The sequence below is a fragment of the Seriola lalandi genome, unplaced genomic scaffold (genome assembly GCF_002814215.2).
Source record: "Seriola lalandi dorsalis isolate HSWRI2012SDOR001 ecotype SW California unplaced genomic scaffold, Sedor1 jcf7180002054285, whole genome shotgun sequence".
NCBI lineage: Eukaryota > Metazoa > Chordata > Actinopteri > Carangiformes > Carangidae > Seriola > Seriola lalandi.
Genome location: NW_019524838.1, coordinates 841,474 through 860,696, shown reverse-complemented (window position 1 = coordinate 860,696; position 19,223 = coordinate 841,474). Strand labels below are relative to the sequence as shown.

General features: G+C 42.2%; 1 protein-coding gene across 3 annotated transcripts in view; it reads left to right on the top strand.

Moving 5' to 3' along the window:
* lzts2a (leucine zipper, putative tumor suppressor 2a) overlaps positions 1–19,223 on the top strand; it is a 45,365-nt gene that overhangs the window by 4,596 nt on the left and 21,546 nt on the right. The window contains exons 1-2 of one of the 3 annotated variants that reach the window (XM_023405753.2): positions 2,776–3,014; positions 14,068–14,184. The gene's annotated coding sequence lies outside the window, so the exon portion shown is untranslated. Of the gene's footprint in view, positions 1–2,775; positions 3,015–14,067; positions 14,185–18,019; positions 18,338–19,223 lie in introns of those variants that run through there. The other 2 variants (XM_023405752.2, XM_087173854.1) reach the window with 2 other exon arrangements.

Sequence of the window (19,223 nt, the reverse complement as noted above, 5' to 3'; positions counted from 1 at the left end):
AAAAGAAATACTTGCAGAAAAAGGCTTTTTTTTATTGTGAAGTGTTGTGTACTAAATTAAGTCAGTACTGGCTTTGATGATTATGAAGCTTTCCTGACTGCAGCACTTCAATTAACCGACCGAGTATGTGCAGGCAGCTCCTCCATCAAGCTGCAGGAGGTTGTGTCAGGCCTGGGGGGGGGGGGGGGGTTAAAGAGATACTCCAGTGATTTAGTATTGTACTTCTATAAAGTTACGGCACTTGTGAGAGTGAAAGTCTCCAACCCAATCCAAGATAACACTGCTGACATTATCTGGGTTGTGCTTTTTTGGGTTTTAGAAAAGCTCCCTTCAGAGCCACAGATGACCTCATGCACCTTTTTACAGGCTGAGTTGTATCCCTCATGATCAGTACGCTGACCTTTACGTGTAAAATCAATAGACTGCCCTTTTAAGTTTGAGACTATGGCTGTATCAAGCTTTGCCATGTTTTACTGAACACTTCTGCAGGAATATGGAGCTAAGAAATCTGTCTCGGCTATTCTTCAGCCCCAAGGTGTGGCCGCACTAACTCGGGTGCACCACTTATGTTCTTACTCTGTCATCGTCAAGCTGTCCTCAGTCTCAGCCTGTTATTTACCCCCTTTGGCTTTTACAGACTTCAAAACATCCAACAGTTGCCATAAAATGCCCCATGAACTTGTACACTGCCTGTCTATCATCCTGCCTGTGCAGAATCTTTTTTATCTTTTTGTAGTGTGAAAGGAGACTCAAAATATGTTATTTTTGCCTAAGTAGATTGCAGGTCAATTAAAATGCTGTTGGAATCTGATAGCTGAGATGGCAGGCGGAGATGGGCTCTAAAAGCCCTTACAGTCTGTAAGAAGAGACAGAATCAATGCAGAATGGAGTAAGTCTGTGTATAATGGACATTAGTGGGCAGAGCTCTGGCACAGATCACATTAGAACCAGGAGTGCTGAAGTCTGCCAACTGCTCCAAACATCCATTAGTAGGCCAATCAAACTGTGTTTGCTCAACACTCATGTGTTTGTTCACTGCGCCCCAAAGATACTGTAGAGAAACCTATATTACTCGCTGAAATTGCAGTTTGAAGACCTCATTATGTTAGAACGCAACAGAAATCAGCGTTACTATGTGAGGAGATATCAACCTTGGCAGTGTAGAAATGCAGCAGCTGTACTTACTATGTGAGGAGATATCAACCTTGGCAGTGTAGAAATGCAGCAGCTGTACTGTGAGCAAAGTAAGAGTTCCATGATGGCATATAGAAACAGTTTTCAACCATCTGAGCACAGCACTCCCTTTCTCTCTTTCTCTCTCTGAGGAGAAGGTAAAGTGGCCTCTTATGTCACAAAGCGTCACTTCACTTTTCAGGAGGTTGATGAATGAGGACCGAAATGGCCAGTGCTGAAACAGCAGACCACACACACACACACACACACACACACACACACACACACACACACACACACACACACACACACACACACACACACACACACACACACAGATGCACACAAACACAAGATTGATGGATGACACGAGTATTAGGTCCAGAATTGAGGCTCTTTGCCTTGTAGCCGATGAATGGCTGGAGATGACCTGCAGCTGCAACAATTAGATGTTTTTACTGGAGGCAATCTTAACTTGATAAGAAAACCTTTTCTGATTTCTCTGAATTTTTTTGTTAGGCAACATTTTTCTTCCTCTAGCTTGAAATCAGAAGAGAAAACCAAATGTGACTAACAAAGCCCCCTCTTTCATCCAAGTGTGAAAACCATTGATTAAGCTGTTTGTTGATTTGCGGTTATTGGAAACCTGATTTGTGCCAGCAAGGGAAGCAAAACATGAATTATCGATCCGGCATAAAGGCTCATTTGCCCCTGCTGGTGTGGTTTAGCTGTAATTTCCTTGGGATTTTCAGCGAAGCCTCTCAGATGTGATTTTGTCTTTTCGAACACTATACACATTCTTTCTTGGCCTTGTCTAAAACAACTACCTCAGCAGAATTGAATCAGTGAGTTTTTCACCATGTTACAGCGGGACACCTCTGAGCTAATAACATAAGCAAAGATCTGTTGACACCCTGTTGTTTGGACATCTGTCTGATTTATAGATTAGATTTCCTCCACCCTCTTGGCCAGCCTCTTTCCCCCTGTGTGTGTGTGTGTGTGTGTGTGTGTGTGTGTGTGTGTGTGTGTGTGTGTGTGTTCTGCTCGGCCAGCTTGGAGGATGCGTCTGCCAGATGACCCTTTGGCAGAATGCGTACCACACAGCGACCCTCCCCCTTCCTGCATCAGCTGACTAGCTTGGGTGAACTGTGGCCGGCTTGTCTCGTGTAAACGGAGAGGATCGCGGGAGACGGGGGGGCCGGGAAAGTTTTAACCATGAGAAAGTGTTTATATCATGACCCCAGCATATCTCTGCATACTGTATCTCTCAGTGGTGAAACTATGTGATCAATCCCTCCTTTTTAATTGGTGGCAGATGTCTCCCCCTCATCGCCCATGCCTCCATCCCTTTCTTTCTCATACACGCATACTGGGTTCTGCTGGGTTCCCAGGATTCTTCTGGGAACCTCTGGGACACCGTCCCAGCCGTGGTCTCGGTAACATAACTCCCACCACCCTTTCGTCCGAGCCAACCCTCATCTCTCAGCGGTCCCGTCACACATGGATTGCCAGGACTCAGCTGTCCTGCGCTTATGAAACATTTGGCAGATTTTAAACAAAGTTGCAGTTTACAAACTGATGCTGTCACTGGTTTCAGCTCAGTTTCTGTGGGACTCGGGCTCAGGCTGACAGAGCTGAATCCTGGAGGTGATGTCTGCCTTTGTGTCGCGGTGTCTTTGTCTGCTCTGCATTATCCTGCAGAGAATTGGTTATGGAGGATTGTGTCCATCTGCTGAGTGAGATTTCTTGGAAACGAGAGACGGGGCACGGATAAAAAGAAGAAGGACTGGGTTTGTCCTGTGGCTGATCAGCAGAAAAGTGAAATCAAGTCCTCAGCATGAGTATGTGTGTTTGTTTATGTGTGTGCCCAACTGAATTTTAAATATACAGTATTAAACAATGAATCCAGTGTGATTCTTTCACATGCACGCGTCCTCAAGCCTCCCTCAGCTTCCCTCTGCGATTTGACATTCAAAAGATGTATTGTGCCAGTAAGCCTTTGATATTCATATTGTTATTAACAGGCTGGATCAGCATGAAGCTCACTGTGTTTGGGGTCTTGGCGTTTTTCTCCCTCTGAGGGCAGACAGAAGTAGGTCAAAGTTTAGTGGAGCGTCCTGTCTGAGCAGGAGGATTGAAGAGGTGGAGGGGGGGTTAAAGGGCGTCGTTGGTACCAGGGACCTCCTTCCTAAAGCATGGGGGCTGCCCTGTTTTAGTAATTGAAAATGAGGAATGAAACTAACAGAAGACTTTATTACCCAATATTATTGGGTGATTTTAGCTCATCATAGCTATATTGTTAAAAAAAAGAACAAACGATGAGTAACAAGAAATTGCAGAGGAGAAATGGCAAATATATGTTTATGATAATTTAGAAAGAGTGTTGCGCCTGCATACTAAATTCATACTGTAAATATCTGTTCTTATATAACTGTTGATAAGGGACTCTTTAAGAATGTTTGTTTATATTTTGTGTTTATGTGAATGGATTTTTTTTTCAAAGGGTAACTTAAGCCCCTCGGTAATCTTCTTCTTCTTCTTCTCACCTTGCTGCAGTGATGTAGAAGTGTACTCCAGGGTGTGTCAGTACACCATGACATCACTGTAGCAGGTGGTTACAGGTGCAACAGAGCACACTGCTAACTCCACCGATCAGTGATGCTGGGTGCAGGGTCAGGGTGAAACCAGAGAGGGCAGCACGACACTGATTTTCAGTCTGATGTCAAGTTGTTTTTTAAACTCTCAAACATCCTAATTTAGTTTGAGTCGGCCTCTCGTGTGTTAAATGCGCGGAAAGGTGCAAAAATCCTTTCTATTCATGCAGCATTTTAATCATCGATAAATTGTTAATAAATAATTTACATTTAATAAATTAATGACAAACACTTTGCTTGATAACCTTTATTGTTTAATGATAACTGACCCCTGACAAGGACCGCCACCATGTTTTATTTAAAGAAGACTAGGAGTCTACGGTCATGCTAGCAGCTTTGTTCTATGAGCTAAATCTTAACATCAACATCCCACGTCCTCTCAATGGCGATGCTAACATGCAGCTATAAGTTTTCTCATGTTCACCTTTAGCATGTTAACATGTTAACATTTGCTAATCTGAATTAAACGTAAAATACAGTTGAATTGATTTATACTGAAACTGTGATATCTGATAGGCGGCTCGGTGTTATGAGCTCACCCTGCTGACCTCGTTGACCCTTTGGAGCAAAGCATACTGCTACAGATTAGGATGTTTGGGTGACAGGGTGTCTTGTGATTAGGGATTGAGACGAGGAGAGGTCAGACTGTCGGGTTAGAGTCCAGAGGAGAGGGGCTGCAGGGGTGAGGATCATGTGGGGTGAGCTAAGTTGTATTTTCATCCAGTCCAAATCCAAAGTATTGCATTGTAAAGTTTGAAGGTACTGTTACTCTAGCTCTACGTTTAGAGAACAAATATCTGGTGTCCGATGCTTGAAAAGATCTGGAATATTTATAGTTGTTGTTAGTGTAGTTTATTCAGCAGAAACATGTAGCCTACCATTGCTTTTGGTTCCTCGCTCACTGTCCTGGTAGGCTTGTGTTAGATAAGAGAGCTTTCAAAAATCAGATGTTTTCATTGATATGAGGGGAAAGTAAAGTGGGTGGACGGGACGCAGATTTTCTGGGAACGTCTTCACGATTAAACCATGAATTATATAATAGCTCATCTGCTGTATCTCAAACTTCCTGCTCATTGTCAAGCAGATCAGGATTTGCTGGTTTAAAACATAGCTCTACTTTGCCGTCAAAGATCAAATAGATAGATTAAGGTGGTGACAGAGCGGTTCGGATGGGTTGTAGCGGCGGATGCAGAGATGAACGGATGAAATGAGGCCAGTGTCATCTTGTCTCATTTACTATGCAGGGTTGGGAGGGGATTAGCCTCACTTACATAACTTCATCTCCCCCTGTAACTTGCCCATCTCCCTTATTTCCCAATCCCACACACTCTTCCCCATTATTCTGAGATCACAAGATTGGTGTTGGCCTGTTTATTTTTGATTTTTCTCTTCAAGACAGAAATTTGGAGATGCTGAAAGAGACTGAAAATTGGGATTCAGTGAGACCAGAAGGAGGGGAGATGATGAAGGGAGCGACACACATTAGAAAGAGAGAGGACGTAGAAAGCAAAAGCTGCTGAGAAAGAGAGTGAATGGTAATAAAAGGTCTGCAGATAACGCAAAAGGAAAAGAGGAAATGGGAGAAAAAAGGGGGGATGGGGGGAGCGTTGGAGGTGGATGAGATAGTCTATTTATAGTTTATCCCTGCTGTTGGGTTAGACGGCCTGGCCCAGCACAGCACAGCTCAGCAACCATGTCAGTCCTGATGTCATTGTCCATTAGCTCTATACACACATGCATATATACCCATAAGGCATACATACAGGCTGTCCCGAAAATGTGGGTACGCTGACCTTTGGCACTATAGTACGAGAAAATTACACACTGACTGATCTGACAGTGTGTGCGTGTGTGTGTGTGTGTGTGTGTGTGTGTGTGTGTGTGTGTGTGTGTGTGTGTGTGTGTGTGTGTGTAGAGTAAACAGTCAGTCAGTGTCATAAATATGCTGTGAAACGTGGGTGAAATTGCGTGCCACTCAGCTCAGTTTGAGACAAACGCTTCACTTCCGACAGCAATGTTTCAATTTGATACACACACACACACACACACACACACACACACACACACGCACACAAGTTTTTTTTAAAGTAATTTTTCTCCCTGATTTTACTTCTTAATCTTGGGAATAAATTAAATGTGCATCTCTTATGTCCTTCAAGTTCTATTTTGTTTTTAGATCACATTTGCATATCTGTATCTTTTTTTGTTTTCTTTGTTCTTTCACTTACATACAGCTACACGTGCAGGTGAATCCATGTGTTTCAGAAAGAGAAACGTGTTCTCTCAACTACATCTAACTGTGTGCTTCCCTTCTGGCTGACTTTGATGACATCAGTGCGCTTGTTTATTGTACCTGCTGCAGGCAAATACACACACACACACACACACACACACACACACACACACACACACATTCATATAATCTAACTGAGTCACAGGCAGAATAAATAGCTCTGGTTTCAAACTAAACACGGGAGGTGTTCCGTGTTTCTGCAAATAACTTTCTTTAGTAGTTTATCTTTTTGATTTATCAGTTATTTATTGCGGCAGTGCTAGTTCAGCGTAATTTCGTCCCGGATTTGGTTCTACTGCACAAAACCAGCTCTTATTTTCTTACATTGTCAATAACACAAATATTAAACACAAGCCCTTTATTTGTGTTTTGCGGGGGAAATGTGGCTAAAACCAAACGGATTTTATGTTTTTTAATCAGCACACTGTAGGAAATGTTGCATGGGAAGTTATTAACTGTAAGCTGAAGGCTGCGAGGACTGGCCAGCTACTGTATAAGTTCCTGGATGATTCATGGAACAGTCTCGGGGTTGCACAGGACCTCGTTTGTTTCTGCCCCTGGCTCACCCTGCTCCAATAACACACTTAATGTGACTGTGGCAGAAGAGACACATTCATGAAAACGCACAAACGCAAGCATTCACAACATGCACATGTGTTTGGAGAGAGATGGACAATATATATTCACACTCATGTTTTCCCTCCCACCACGTACTGCGGCACACGAAAGCAGAACTTGAGACAAATATTACCATTTCTTTTTCATTTTTCTGCTGCCTGGCTTACTCATCATCCTCATTCTGTGGTTAATTACTGGTCTTGTGAATAGGAGTTTTCTCTCCACTGTGGCGTGTCTGTGGCAGCAGTGGAAAGTAACTAAGTTGTGCAGTTTTGACGTACTTGTACTTAACTTGAGGATTTACCCATTTTATGCTATACTTGATATTTCTACTCCACTACATTTCAGATGTAAATATTATACCTCTCCCGCTCTACATTTATGCGACTGCTTGAGTTACTTGTCAATTTTCAGATTAACCCTGCGGTGCAGAATTTTTGTCTCCCCCCTCTGGTAGTGAGAGTAATTACACAAACACTGTCTCTTCTTTCACGTTCTCCAGCGAGTGAAAAAAGCCACACCAATGGTAATCCATGTTTGTCCTCCCCATCAATCGTTTTTTGCTTTAGGCTGTAATCTTTCCGCTGAACACCAAGTTTCTTTTTTATCTGGAACATCAGAAACTTTTGTTGGACACTTACTAGGTTTTTCCGCCAGAGGCCTACTCTGTCTCTGTCTCCACAGTTGCTCCCCTCTTCAGCTCTGGCAAACCAATCATCCCCAGCTGACATAAAACACATTGCTACCCGTGCTCCAGTGTGGGAATGTTGCCACAGACATCAGCTTTAAAACTCTAGTATACTGCAAAATACAGAGAAAGTTTACCTGGTGCTGATCAGCATTGTGTGAACTCAATGGCTTGAACGTAAAGTCCCACACTCCAGCTTTAAGATTTCACATGAATAAAACATAATCTTATGAAATACACATTGGCTGTTCTTTGTCTTGTGCTCCATTACAAAAATAAAGTATCTACATGTAGTTTCTTGTCACCTTTCACAAAACAGCAAAGATTATAGAAAGGTCCAGAAATGAATAGACATTTGTGTGGCAGAACTTTTCTTCCTCGTTGGATTAAACTACCAAACTGTACATAAAGCTGCAACACCTTGACCAGCTTCAACATTAAAATACTACTTATACATAAATGCATCACTAATAATAATGCAATATTATAGTATATTACAGTATGACACCACACTGGGTCCTTTTACTTTGTAATACTGTAAGTACAGTTTGGATTTTGAGTGCAGGAGTTTTAGTTGTTTACACTGTTGCATTGGTGCTTTTACTGAGGTTAAGAATCTAGTATGTCTGCCACCCCTGTTTGTGAGGATGCAAGTTTTCTGTAGATCGGCAATGAAGCGCGACAGCAGTGGCTCTCACGCTGTTTGTCTCATTTCGATTTCCTCTTTCAATGCACTGTTCAGCAAGTGCAGCCAGATGCTGACAGGTGCTCGACAGTGTTTCTGTGAAATATGTTCAGATCTCTTGTCTGGCAACCCCCCTCTCCACCCCTCCCCACTTCACCACACTATGTTCCTTCTCCTCTGAGCTGAGAAAGAGGGAATCTGTGCATAGAAATAACGTGTTTGAAATAATGGAAGGAAAGCTAAAGACAGGGAACAATATGAGAGGACACAAAGTATGTGAATGAAAGGAGATGATTCACATCCTCCACACAGACAAATTGTTACAACAGCAGTGGCAGGCTGACAGAGCTGGAGACAGACAAAAGCCAAGATTTAACTTTTGGCTCCGGCTGCGGTTGAAGTGCTGAAAAGGCAAATGAAAACTTTCCTACAGTCTTTGTCTCTCTTTTGTTAACAGCCCCCCCTTTATTTCTTCTGTGCAGTCACCTTTTGCTTATTCTGCATGACGTCTCACTGTTCCCCCACAGAGGACCTTCATTAGTCATCAGCTGTCTGTGAACATGCAAGATCATCCTTTGTTTCTAGGAAGATTCTTCATAGCAGAGGTTGATTGTGCGCGGCTGTGCATCAGCTGCTGCTTTTAACATCGGTTACAGAGATAAAGTCGACCCACCACTGCTGCCGAGGTCATTGTTCTCTGTCGGTGGTGGAAAGTAACTGAGTACATTTAATAACTTACAAAATGTGACACATTGTTAAAGATGAAACCAGAGATTTCCAACCTTTTTGGCTTGTGACCCTTTTACAAAAAAGTGTCTATATATAACTGTTCAAGGTCAAATTATGCATTATTTCACGATAAAAGTTTAGTAAAGCGTAAAGATCAGTAAAATAAATAAATAAATAAATACAAATTTGTGCAGCACAACCTTTTTTTTAAGTACACCTTGCTGATTATACCTCTGTATTTTTTTACTTAAGTAGGAGTTTGAATGAAGGACTTTACTGGTAATGGAGTACTTTTCATTGTTGTATAGGTACTTTTACTCAAGTAAAGGAGCACAGTATGTCTCTTCTTTGTTCATGTTTTTCTTCAAGGTGTTCATTTCTGGATAAAGGTGAAAGAAATTATTTAAGGAATAAATTAAAACAAAGCTGGAGGGCCCAGTTTTGCAGAGGAGGTGTAATTTCTTCCATTATTTGTAACAACAGTGTTCCCCTCAGGTCTGAATATTAGAGCAGTTGTTATTGAGAACAGTTGCCAGACTTAGACAGACTGCCCTCTAGTGAACGGTACTGGATCTACATGGAGCCAGACCTGAGCTCCTTGATCAGAAGCTAAGTGCAAACTAACAGGACTGGAGTTTAATATAAACAGCAGATAGACCTATCAGAGCTGCTCGGGCAAATGCAGTTCCCATTGTTTCTTTCTACCAACGAGATGAATGGTCCTCATTAATCATGGCCATTTGTCTTCAGTTGTAAGTCTAGAGGTCAGTGATTAAACCTGGTTGTCTGTAACGTGGCCAACTCTCTCCCTCTATCTGTCTTTCCCTCCCTCGCTTAGAGGATCAGAGGGAGAGTTGCATTTCGCCGCTGCTCTGCTCCGCTTTTCATGGCTCTGATGTTGTCTGCCACCAAATCCCTGCTGAATAAAAGTCAGAAATTGAAGCAACAAATCATGTTTTATGTATATGTGCTTACACAATGAAAGCAGGCTGAAAAGTGGGCCAAGCATCACACGGGGCATATTATGGCAACAAAGCAGCTTTCCACTTTCTTGGAAAAACGACAGCAGCAGCCGCCAAAGTGCTGGGCACAGAGTACAATGTGTTCGGATAATGACAGCAAAAAAAAAAAAGAGATACATTGAAATTACATTACCTGACTGCTCTGTTCCTGAAGTGTTTTACTATCCCTATCGATTCAGTTCTGGTGGAGAAACTCTGATGTTGACTTGTCAGCTCCATAATTTAATAGATATGTCTAACCATCAGAGATTATTCAGTTTGTACAGAGGTAGCTATCACTTAAATGTCTCTGGCTGTATCAGGTGAGAGCTGAAACTAGTGACTTTATTCATTATCAACTCATCTAAAGATTATTTTTTTGATTATCGATTAATTATTTTGATTTATAAGATGTCAGAAAGATAGTGCAAAATGAAAAATGACTAAAACCTTAATTTTCTGTTGATCAATTGTTTCAATTTCATCATTGGTTATTGTGAGTGATGTTGCAAATCACTGAGAAGATTTGCTTTATGGCAATATTGAATTTACCATTTTCTTGCATCAATGTGATGAGGTCTCCTGATTTATGTGGTATGAAATTCACTGCATTAGCCAAAAACAAATATTCATGTGTGGTTATTTTCTTTAGAAGTAAAGCAGACAACCATTTTTAAATCAATAAAGTGTTTGAGTAGTTTTCCACAGAAAGTTAAGATTTGTTGTTTTTTTTCTTTTATATAATTGGAAATGTAATATCTGTGGTTTTGGCCAGACAAAGCACGACATTTGAAGCCGTCCCCTTGGACTGGATGAAACGATGACGTGATTCTGACATTTTATAAACAAAATGATTAATTAATTAATCTTGAAAAGAATTGGAAGATTCATAAAAAATGAAAATAATAATTACAGTCTTAGTCATTTTACTTGAAATGTTTCCTATTGAAATGTAATATACTGTCTCAACATACACAGTATATTGATAATGCAATACAAAATGACATACAGGGACATACCAAGATTTTGTTCCCGGTGCCCACCCCTACATATGTCTACTGTGTGTGTTCACGTGTTTCAGGACTGAGCTGAACACTTCTTTCTTTTCATTCTGCAAGAGTCACCTTGGCTCTGGTGTAGCCACGCATTTTGTGTGACGGCAGCTACTTTCTCCTTCACCCTCCTTTTACTCCTCCCTCATCAGTACAGCATTGCCCTCCAAAATGAGGAAACACAGTGGGAACCTGGAGTAACCCAATAACTATAACATTAGAAGCACTGTGCTTAACAAAGGCAACCCAAGGCAACCCTGGACAACCCTGCACAACCTTAATAACACTCTCAGTTGAGGTTAATACTGCAGCACCCTGTGGGAGTGCGACCCTGAGTCATAGTGTCATTGTATTCAGATCAAGTGTCGTCCCTGCAGTGAGGACATATGCTGCTATAGTGATATAATCTATCTACCAGTGATCTAAAGGATTAATAATCTCTCTAATCTGCACCTATGGGTTCACATCAGCTCATCATACGGGCTGAGATGTCATCTGCTGATTAGAGATGGTGCAGAGAAGAGAGGTGTTATATGTGTGTGTGTGTGTGTGTGTGTGTGTGTGTGTGTGTGTGTGTGTGTATGTGTGTGCACGCACATGTGTGTGCATGTGCATGTGGTCATGAGCTCCAAGCCCTGCAGAGATCATTACAGCATCACAGGTCATGTCTTTTGGCCTTGTGATGGGTTTTATGGAAATTAAAATATGTAAAGCTGAACATAAGCAGGCCTTGGTCACATCTATGCATTGTGTGTGTGTGTGTGTGTGTGTGTGTGTGTGTGTGTGTGTGTGTGTGTGTGTGTGGGCAGACAAACAGAAAGTTTCGAATGACTGTCTAAACATCTTTCATTGATTTTTGGACGGACTAGCAGCCTGTTGATATTGAAATGTCAGCTGCTCTCCATATCTCTTATATCTATGAAGTCCATGCATGCATTACCAAGAAAGGAGATCAGTTTAAAGGGGGATGGGGCACCTAAATAAACCCAACCCCCACCCTGCTATCTTACCAATTTTACCCCGAGCCCGACCCCTGTGTCCCTGAGGGAAGACCTTGACCATCTGTGCTCCTGGGGGTTCCTTGTTAGGATACACATGTGCCTGCAAGGCACATGGCCATCGAATCAGGCCTCAAATGGCTGAGACACGATAATCATCTAATGGCAGAAATCCCAGATCCTGATTGCCACTTTCATCAGTCGTGGCCTAAAGCCTAACTGACCTCCAGGTTTCATGGGAATCCATTCATAAGTTTGTGAGATTTCCTGTTGACACACACAAACCAACACATGATTTCATTTCCTGTTTGCTCTATATCGAGGCTATTTCAGCTTCTTAAAAAGCTACAGCTATAAGAGCTGTCAAGGAATCTAAATGTTTATCAGTAATTATGTTTTATGTTGCCATTTCTCAGAATGAAATTGGTTGTATTGAGTTAATTTATAATGTTATGCATTATGTTGTGTTTTCCAAATGAAATGATCGTTTTTGTGGCATCTCTTCAGCCGATGATGTTTGGTGGTAGGTGCTGGGAAAATGGTTGAACTTCTATTTTTTTCTGCTTCTGTATGCATTGTGGTGGATGGGGGTACATTGCACACAGATGTCGCTCTACCTTGATTATCTGGTGTAATGCCATTAAAATCTAGACAGATATACCCTCCATTCGTGTGGGAGCCATATGATGTTTTCATCCACTGTTGATCAAAGTTTGACACAAATAGCTGATTTTCTGTGCAGCCAAAACACAACATCAAACTGCGGCTGACGCGATTTGTCTTGACAATACTTTTTGTAAGAAGGAAAATCGTTTTCCTACACTCTGTCTGTTTGTGACAATAGCTTTGAAAGAGCCCAGTCAGCATCTGTTCGTGGGTTCCTTAAAACAACTCTGAGGTTCAGCCTGGCAGCCGGGTGGTGTGGCAGGACTGACCCCTGCACCAGGACACAGGGGCCAAAATCGATAGTCGTATTGTATCACTTATCAGACTGTAACAAGCTGACTGATTACCTTATAGGCTGCTTGTGTAGAGAGTGGAGAGGTAGTTGGAAGGAAGCAAACACAAATGCTGATGCTCATGAAATCAAACTTCATAAGGTTTTTTTTACCAAATACCCTGGCACTATAGTCATTATGTAATGTCATCATAAATCTGAAAATTTTGAGAAAGGAAAAATAATAGTAAAGTGGATATGATGAATAAATACACAGAGGAATTCATTGCTTATTGCTATTTCACGCTGCTAGAAGTCAGATAAATTCAGAGATTTGTTTTAATTAACTCTTATGCTGCCCATAAAACCAGGAAAACACGATTTAAGCTAATTCAGGATATTACATAATAACCAAAATCTATATATCACGAAGCTCTACTGCGTTTTTTTTTACCTCCATTTCTTTTCTAATTTCCTCCTTCTTTTCTCTCTTCTGCCCTTTTTATGAGTTGCAGTGAAGTCGTCGTTGGTTCTCTACACCTCATTTAGAAGCAGGAAGTACCTGCAAACACACAGTCTCACAATCCCATGTTTACAGTGGGAAATTAGCTTGTATAAAAAAAAAAATCACAGTATTTTTGTTTTCATGTTAGACCTGGGTTCATCAAGAGATGGTTGGTATTTTTGGTTGTTTGATTCTTCAGGTGCCAGTTTCACAAAAATGGACTTTAACTATTGGTTTGATCAGAGAGTGTAACAATATAAAAAAACTCTCAATAGTATGAAGACCCGTAGCAGAGTTGAGATGCTGTGGCTTCTTAATGTGACAGGTTTCAGTACATCTGTTGAGTCACCAGTCAGGATTAGGATAGTTTCTTGGATAAACAAACCTTTTTTCCTTCTGTGTGTCACTGATTGTTGGAAACATGGCTTTTAGTTCAGCATTAGCCCGGGGGATGGGGTGGCTAACTCTTAAGGCCGAAATACATCAGTCTTTTTTTTTGGGAAGCTGGGGAGCATTTGGTGGTAACCGGAAACATGACTCCAAATGTTTGCTAACAAGTTGATAAAGAAAAAGGGTGATACTATGTCAATGCTTACTTTATTTATACTGCTTCCAAGGGACCAAAATAATCAGTCATTGCAGGTTTAATATTAATGTAAATGCTGCAAATATCGTATGTATATGTTTTTTTGAGTCAGCAGGTTAACATTTAATGCTTTGTGTTTTCACTTCAGGCAGAGCGCAGGAGAAGAAGCCCAGAGAGGACAGAGGTCCTGGGATGAGAGCTCTCTGCCATTTCCCTGTCTCCCCCAGACCTCCAGGAGGAGAACGCTGGGCGAGTACACTCTGAGGTAAAGAGCCACACAAAAAAATAAAACACCCTCTGCAGACAAAACCCTTCTCTGACGATGTTGACCTTCAGTATTTGCTGACTCAAGCGTCCCCTGCTCCTCCCACCTCTCTTGTTCTTTCTCCCTTTCTCTCCCTCCCTTTCGGTGTTGTTCTTTTTCTCTCTTGTCTTTTGGGGAGCCGGGGACATTGATCTATGGTCTGACTTGGTGTAGGCTCGGTTTGGAGTGATGCGCTGTGGTCACTTTGTCACACAGACTCACGCACACATTTATGGAAATAGGGGTCTTGGCCTCCGTCTTTGAAGTGTCCGGTCAGGGACTGGGTTTGGAGATGGATGATAGTTGGAGTGTGTGACACAGTGGGAGGAGGGAGTAGAGGAGGAGATGAGGGGTCAAGGGGTCAGGAATTTGCGGCTGAGCCCATGTTGTTCCATACAGCAGCCGGGTGACAGCAATACCTCAGAGAAGTCAGGGCAGGTGTGTTTGTCTGTTTACTTCTACTACAAATCACATTTTCTCTCACAGAAAACATCATTTTCTCTGCCCTGCACCTTTTTCACAAAACTTAATCCAAAACAAAATCAGCCTGCACTGGATAGCCCCAAAAAAAGTTTTTGGTTTGTTTGTTTTTCCGCCATCACTCAGCACTGGATCCTGACATTAGCCCCTTATCATTTCTGTCAGCTCGAGGGCTCACAGTAAAGGGCAGTGTTTGTGAGATATGTGGGCTGATAATAATGTGTGGTCAACACAGTAGCAGCTGTCTTCCTCTCTTCTTTCCTCCGTCTCCATTACAGATCTGCTGTCTCCTCTGCTCCCCGTCTTTCCTGTAGCCCAGCTCAGCCTGTCTCAGCCCAGCTGTCCCCTTCCTTCATTAGCTGTCCCACAACACTACTTACTGCCTGTGTTAGAGGGTCACTTTCAAAATACAAAGGACTCAGTATAGGTTCTACTCAGTACTTTGTTTTTTTGGTTGATCGGAAAGGGCTTCGCTTGTTCTGATTAACCCACAGAGAATTATCACCAGATTGTTCCCCTCAGCTCTGCAGAGCATTTTAGCATCTTCCAGCAGCAGTTGTTTTGGTTTAAATGGCTGCAACTAAACTGTTTCGGTTAAGTCTCACTGTTCCTATCAGCATTGTATCCTGCAGCAGCAGGCGGCAGCTGTTCTCAGAAGCTCTTATGAACTCTAATATGCTGTATGATACCTGCCCGGCACATGCTCAGACAACCTCTGTTGATGTCAGATTATTAAAAAGACAAAATAACACACAAATACCAACACATTCTGATCCCATTGCTCTGATCTAATCGGCTCCTATATGTAAACAGTTTGGTCAGACTGCAGCTCTGTAAGTCCTTCACGTTGTACTTTTTAGTGTAAACTAATCAGGTATTTGCTAAAACGAAGACCAGAAACATGACTCTAGATGAATCATAATGTTGCTCCATATCTGCTGAATGTATAAACAGGAAATCGCTAACACATTAAGCACAACAGCTTTATAAAGTGATGTCATGTCAATGTTGTGTGCACAGCTTGTTACAATTCCCCCAAGTGGCCAAAAAAATCAGTTAATGCAGGTTTATGATCTTTAACAATGTAAACATGTTTATCTGAAACTCATCTACAGGTAACGTATCAGTTACCTGTTCAGGTTGTTTGTCACCAAGCAGACAGAAAAAGAAATGGGAGACTGTCTCTGTTGTGTGCGGTAGTCGTCATCCCACTTCATAAATAAGTTTAAGCTTCTCTTCCTACTTTTTGTTAACGTCACGTTCAGCATCCTGCTTTGTGCCGACTCATAAGAGGGTTTGATATGTTACACTGAACGAATGCACTCAATTTGTAAGTTATTCTTACCTGTTCAGAGGCTGAAATATAAACTCTTCCTGACTCTTTCTCTCTCTCACACACATACACACACACACACACACACACACACACACACACACACACACACACACACACACACACACACACACACACACACTGCTACAGACATATAAAAGACTCAAAAGCTTTCTGGTGTTGTATTTTCAGCATGCAGAGCTGGGCTGTGTTAATGGCAGTAAAGTGCCAAGTCAGAGAGCAGAAAGTGAACTCTCTTCTCACTTGTTATACCACCGTGGGACTCAAAGGGAGGTTCAGGGAAGTTCCAGTAAAGAGAGAGAGATCACACACAGATGCACATGCACACTCACACACACTCACACACACACACACACACACAGACACACACACACACACACACACACACACACATTTCTCCTCCAGCATTACTCAGTCCTCCTACTTGTTTTCCATGGCAGCATACAACAATAAACCTAAAGTGGTTAGTGTTGTGTACCACACAGCAGCAGAGCAGTGTGTGTTATTTAGAAATGGCTTAGCCTTATTGAATTAATCAAATGTTGATTTTTTTGGAAAAATCATAGAATAATTTAATTGTCCTCATAATCACATAACTGTTAACACCCATGCCAGTTTCTCTATGAGGCTGTACTTCAGCACCATGCTGCTTTGAGTTAAAGGCTAATGTCGCAAATTAGCACTAAACAAAAAGTACAGCCAAGGCTGATGGGAATGTGATCAGTTTTGCCAGTATTTGGTCAAAAGCCAAATTAAAATTTTGACCAGATGATGGCTCAACATGAAAAGTCAAAAGATCGAGAAAAAAAATCACGTGATCTCCAAAGTCATTAGGATACATCCTCTGGGCACGATGGTTATCGTCACAAAACTCCAAATCCATCAAAAAGTGACAGACAGACTGACGTTATCATCCATGGAGAGTCATGTTGCTGGTTTGGCTAAAAATTTTCGTTCAAGCTTCTCAAATGCTGTTTTTCATTGTTTTATATCATTTTGAATGTAATATCTTTGGGTTTGGGTCATTGCTGACAAAACAAGCAATTTCAAGACATCACCTTGGGCTCCAGGAGGCTGTGATTGATTAGCATTTTTCACTATTTGTTGATAGTAGATTTAATGATTAATGTTGAAATAATCAACCGATAACTTGATGATAACATTAAAAGGATAATTAGTTTCAGCTTGGGGTCCAAAAGTCTGAGACCACTTTCTCATGGCCTGAGACTTTTGGACCCCACTATTGCTACATCATGCCTATCTTCACTCACACTTACCTTTCCACCATCACCTTCTCACCTACACCTCCAAACAAACAGCCTCAACACAAAATACAAGCAAAGCCTCTTAACCGCTTTAAGATTTGACCTTCCCCTCATTTGTTCCCTGCTTTCTGTTACCTGCTGAACAATGCTCCTGCTCACTTTCACGTGCACAAGAGCGCACACAGCATGTGCAAGTAGAAAGATGAGCGCAAACATGTTATTTTACCTCATCTGGGTCAGTTGACCCACCCCCCTCCCTCACAATCTCCCCTTCCCTCTGTACTGACTTGATGTAGTCATTCTCTGTTGATAATTGTACAATAAAGTGTAACAGTGCTATTATTTAGCCACAGGACAGATGCAGACCACTGGAGTAAGATGAGGTGTTCTCCTGACGCCTGTGGGCAGTTTGGCTTTTACACACCCACTAAACTGAGATAGTGGATTAAATTTCTAAAAACGTTAAGTCTGACGCAGAATTGTGTTGATGCAGAGAATATGTGTGAAAGAGAAGGGAATGGATGAAGCTCGGGCTAAAAAGAGAAGGAGGAGAAAGAGGAGAAAGAGAGGCAGAGGAGAGTAATGTGTGTGTATGTGTGTTAAAAGAGGGAAACTAGAGGCAGGGGGCTGGCAGACAAAAGTGAGAGAGGGGAGGGAGGAATGAAGAGGAGGAGGTGGGGAAGGCGGTGCTAAGGCAGACGGCAGGGAAAGAAAGCTGAGAAGAGGAACAGTGGAGTGAAGTGAGAAGAGAGAGGAGGAGGAGGAGAGGACAGGACAGGAAAATAAGGGGGCTTCCATTTGAAAGTCCTCGTGTCAGGATATGAAGTCCTGGAGCAGTGCAGAGGCAACGGCAGGAAGCTGGAGCGTTGTAGAGAAGAGGTAGACGACAGGGGGAAAAAAGGAAGAGAGACAAGGAGAATCTGAGGCAACAGAGACTGGAGTGTTTTTCTTTTTTCATTTCTTTTCCAAGAGAGACGGAGACAAGTGGAGGCAGCGATGCAGAGCTCTCACTGGGGTGAGTGAGGAAGAGAGTGTGTGTGTGTGTGTGTGTGTGTGTGTGTGTGTGTGTGTGTGTGTTTGTGTGTGTGTGTTTGTGCATGTGTTTGCATAAGCGTGTGCGATCTTAAATTCTCCAAACTCAGACTCTCTTGATCCTGCTCTTTATTCAAGCTTGGCTTCGTTTACATGAATGCAAATTTGCCTGAGGAAACTTTGTATTCATGAGCACCGTGCGTCAGTGTGAAGCCACTTAAGAGGGTGTCAACTGCGGAAATGCCATTAATGGAAGGTGTGTAACGGAAAGATTTGAGACAAAAGTTGTTTGGCAGGCACATTCACACAGAAACACTGATTTTAACAGGATTGGAAACTAGTTGGAGGAATGCTAGTGGAGGCCAAAAAGTTGGTGATTTGGATACACTGAGATGTGAATGGTGAAATAATGACAAAGAATCCCTGGAAAACTTGGTTTCCTGTCATTTTGCCAGAGATTGAAGGCAGCTGGATGATTCAGTGTCAGCTGACTGGCTTTGACTTGAAGTTAGTTTCCTGAAGTTGTTAGGGCTCTAAATGAGCCTGGAGACGTTTGGTCTGCACAAGCAGGGGCAAACAGACCCAGTAGCTCAGATCTGTTGAGGTGGGATGATGAGTTTTTGGTGGTGTGTGTGTGTGTGTGTGTGTGTGTGAGCCCAGGTTTTTCTAATCCTGACCCTGGGTAATCTGCTCATTACAGACTGTTGGGGTATTGATTTGAAATTTCAGCCTGTAGAAAAGCTGTTCCACCCTCTGGACAGTTGGCCTGGAGGAGGAAGAAGGAGGAGGAGGAGGGTGATATTCAATCTGTCTGTACACACACACACACACACGCACACACACACACACACACACACACACACACACAC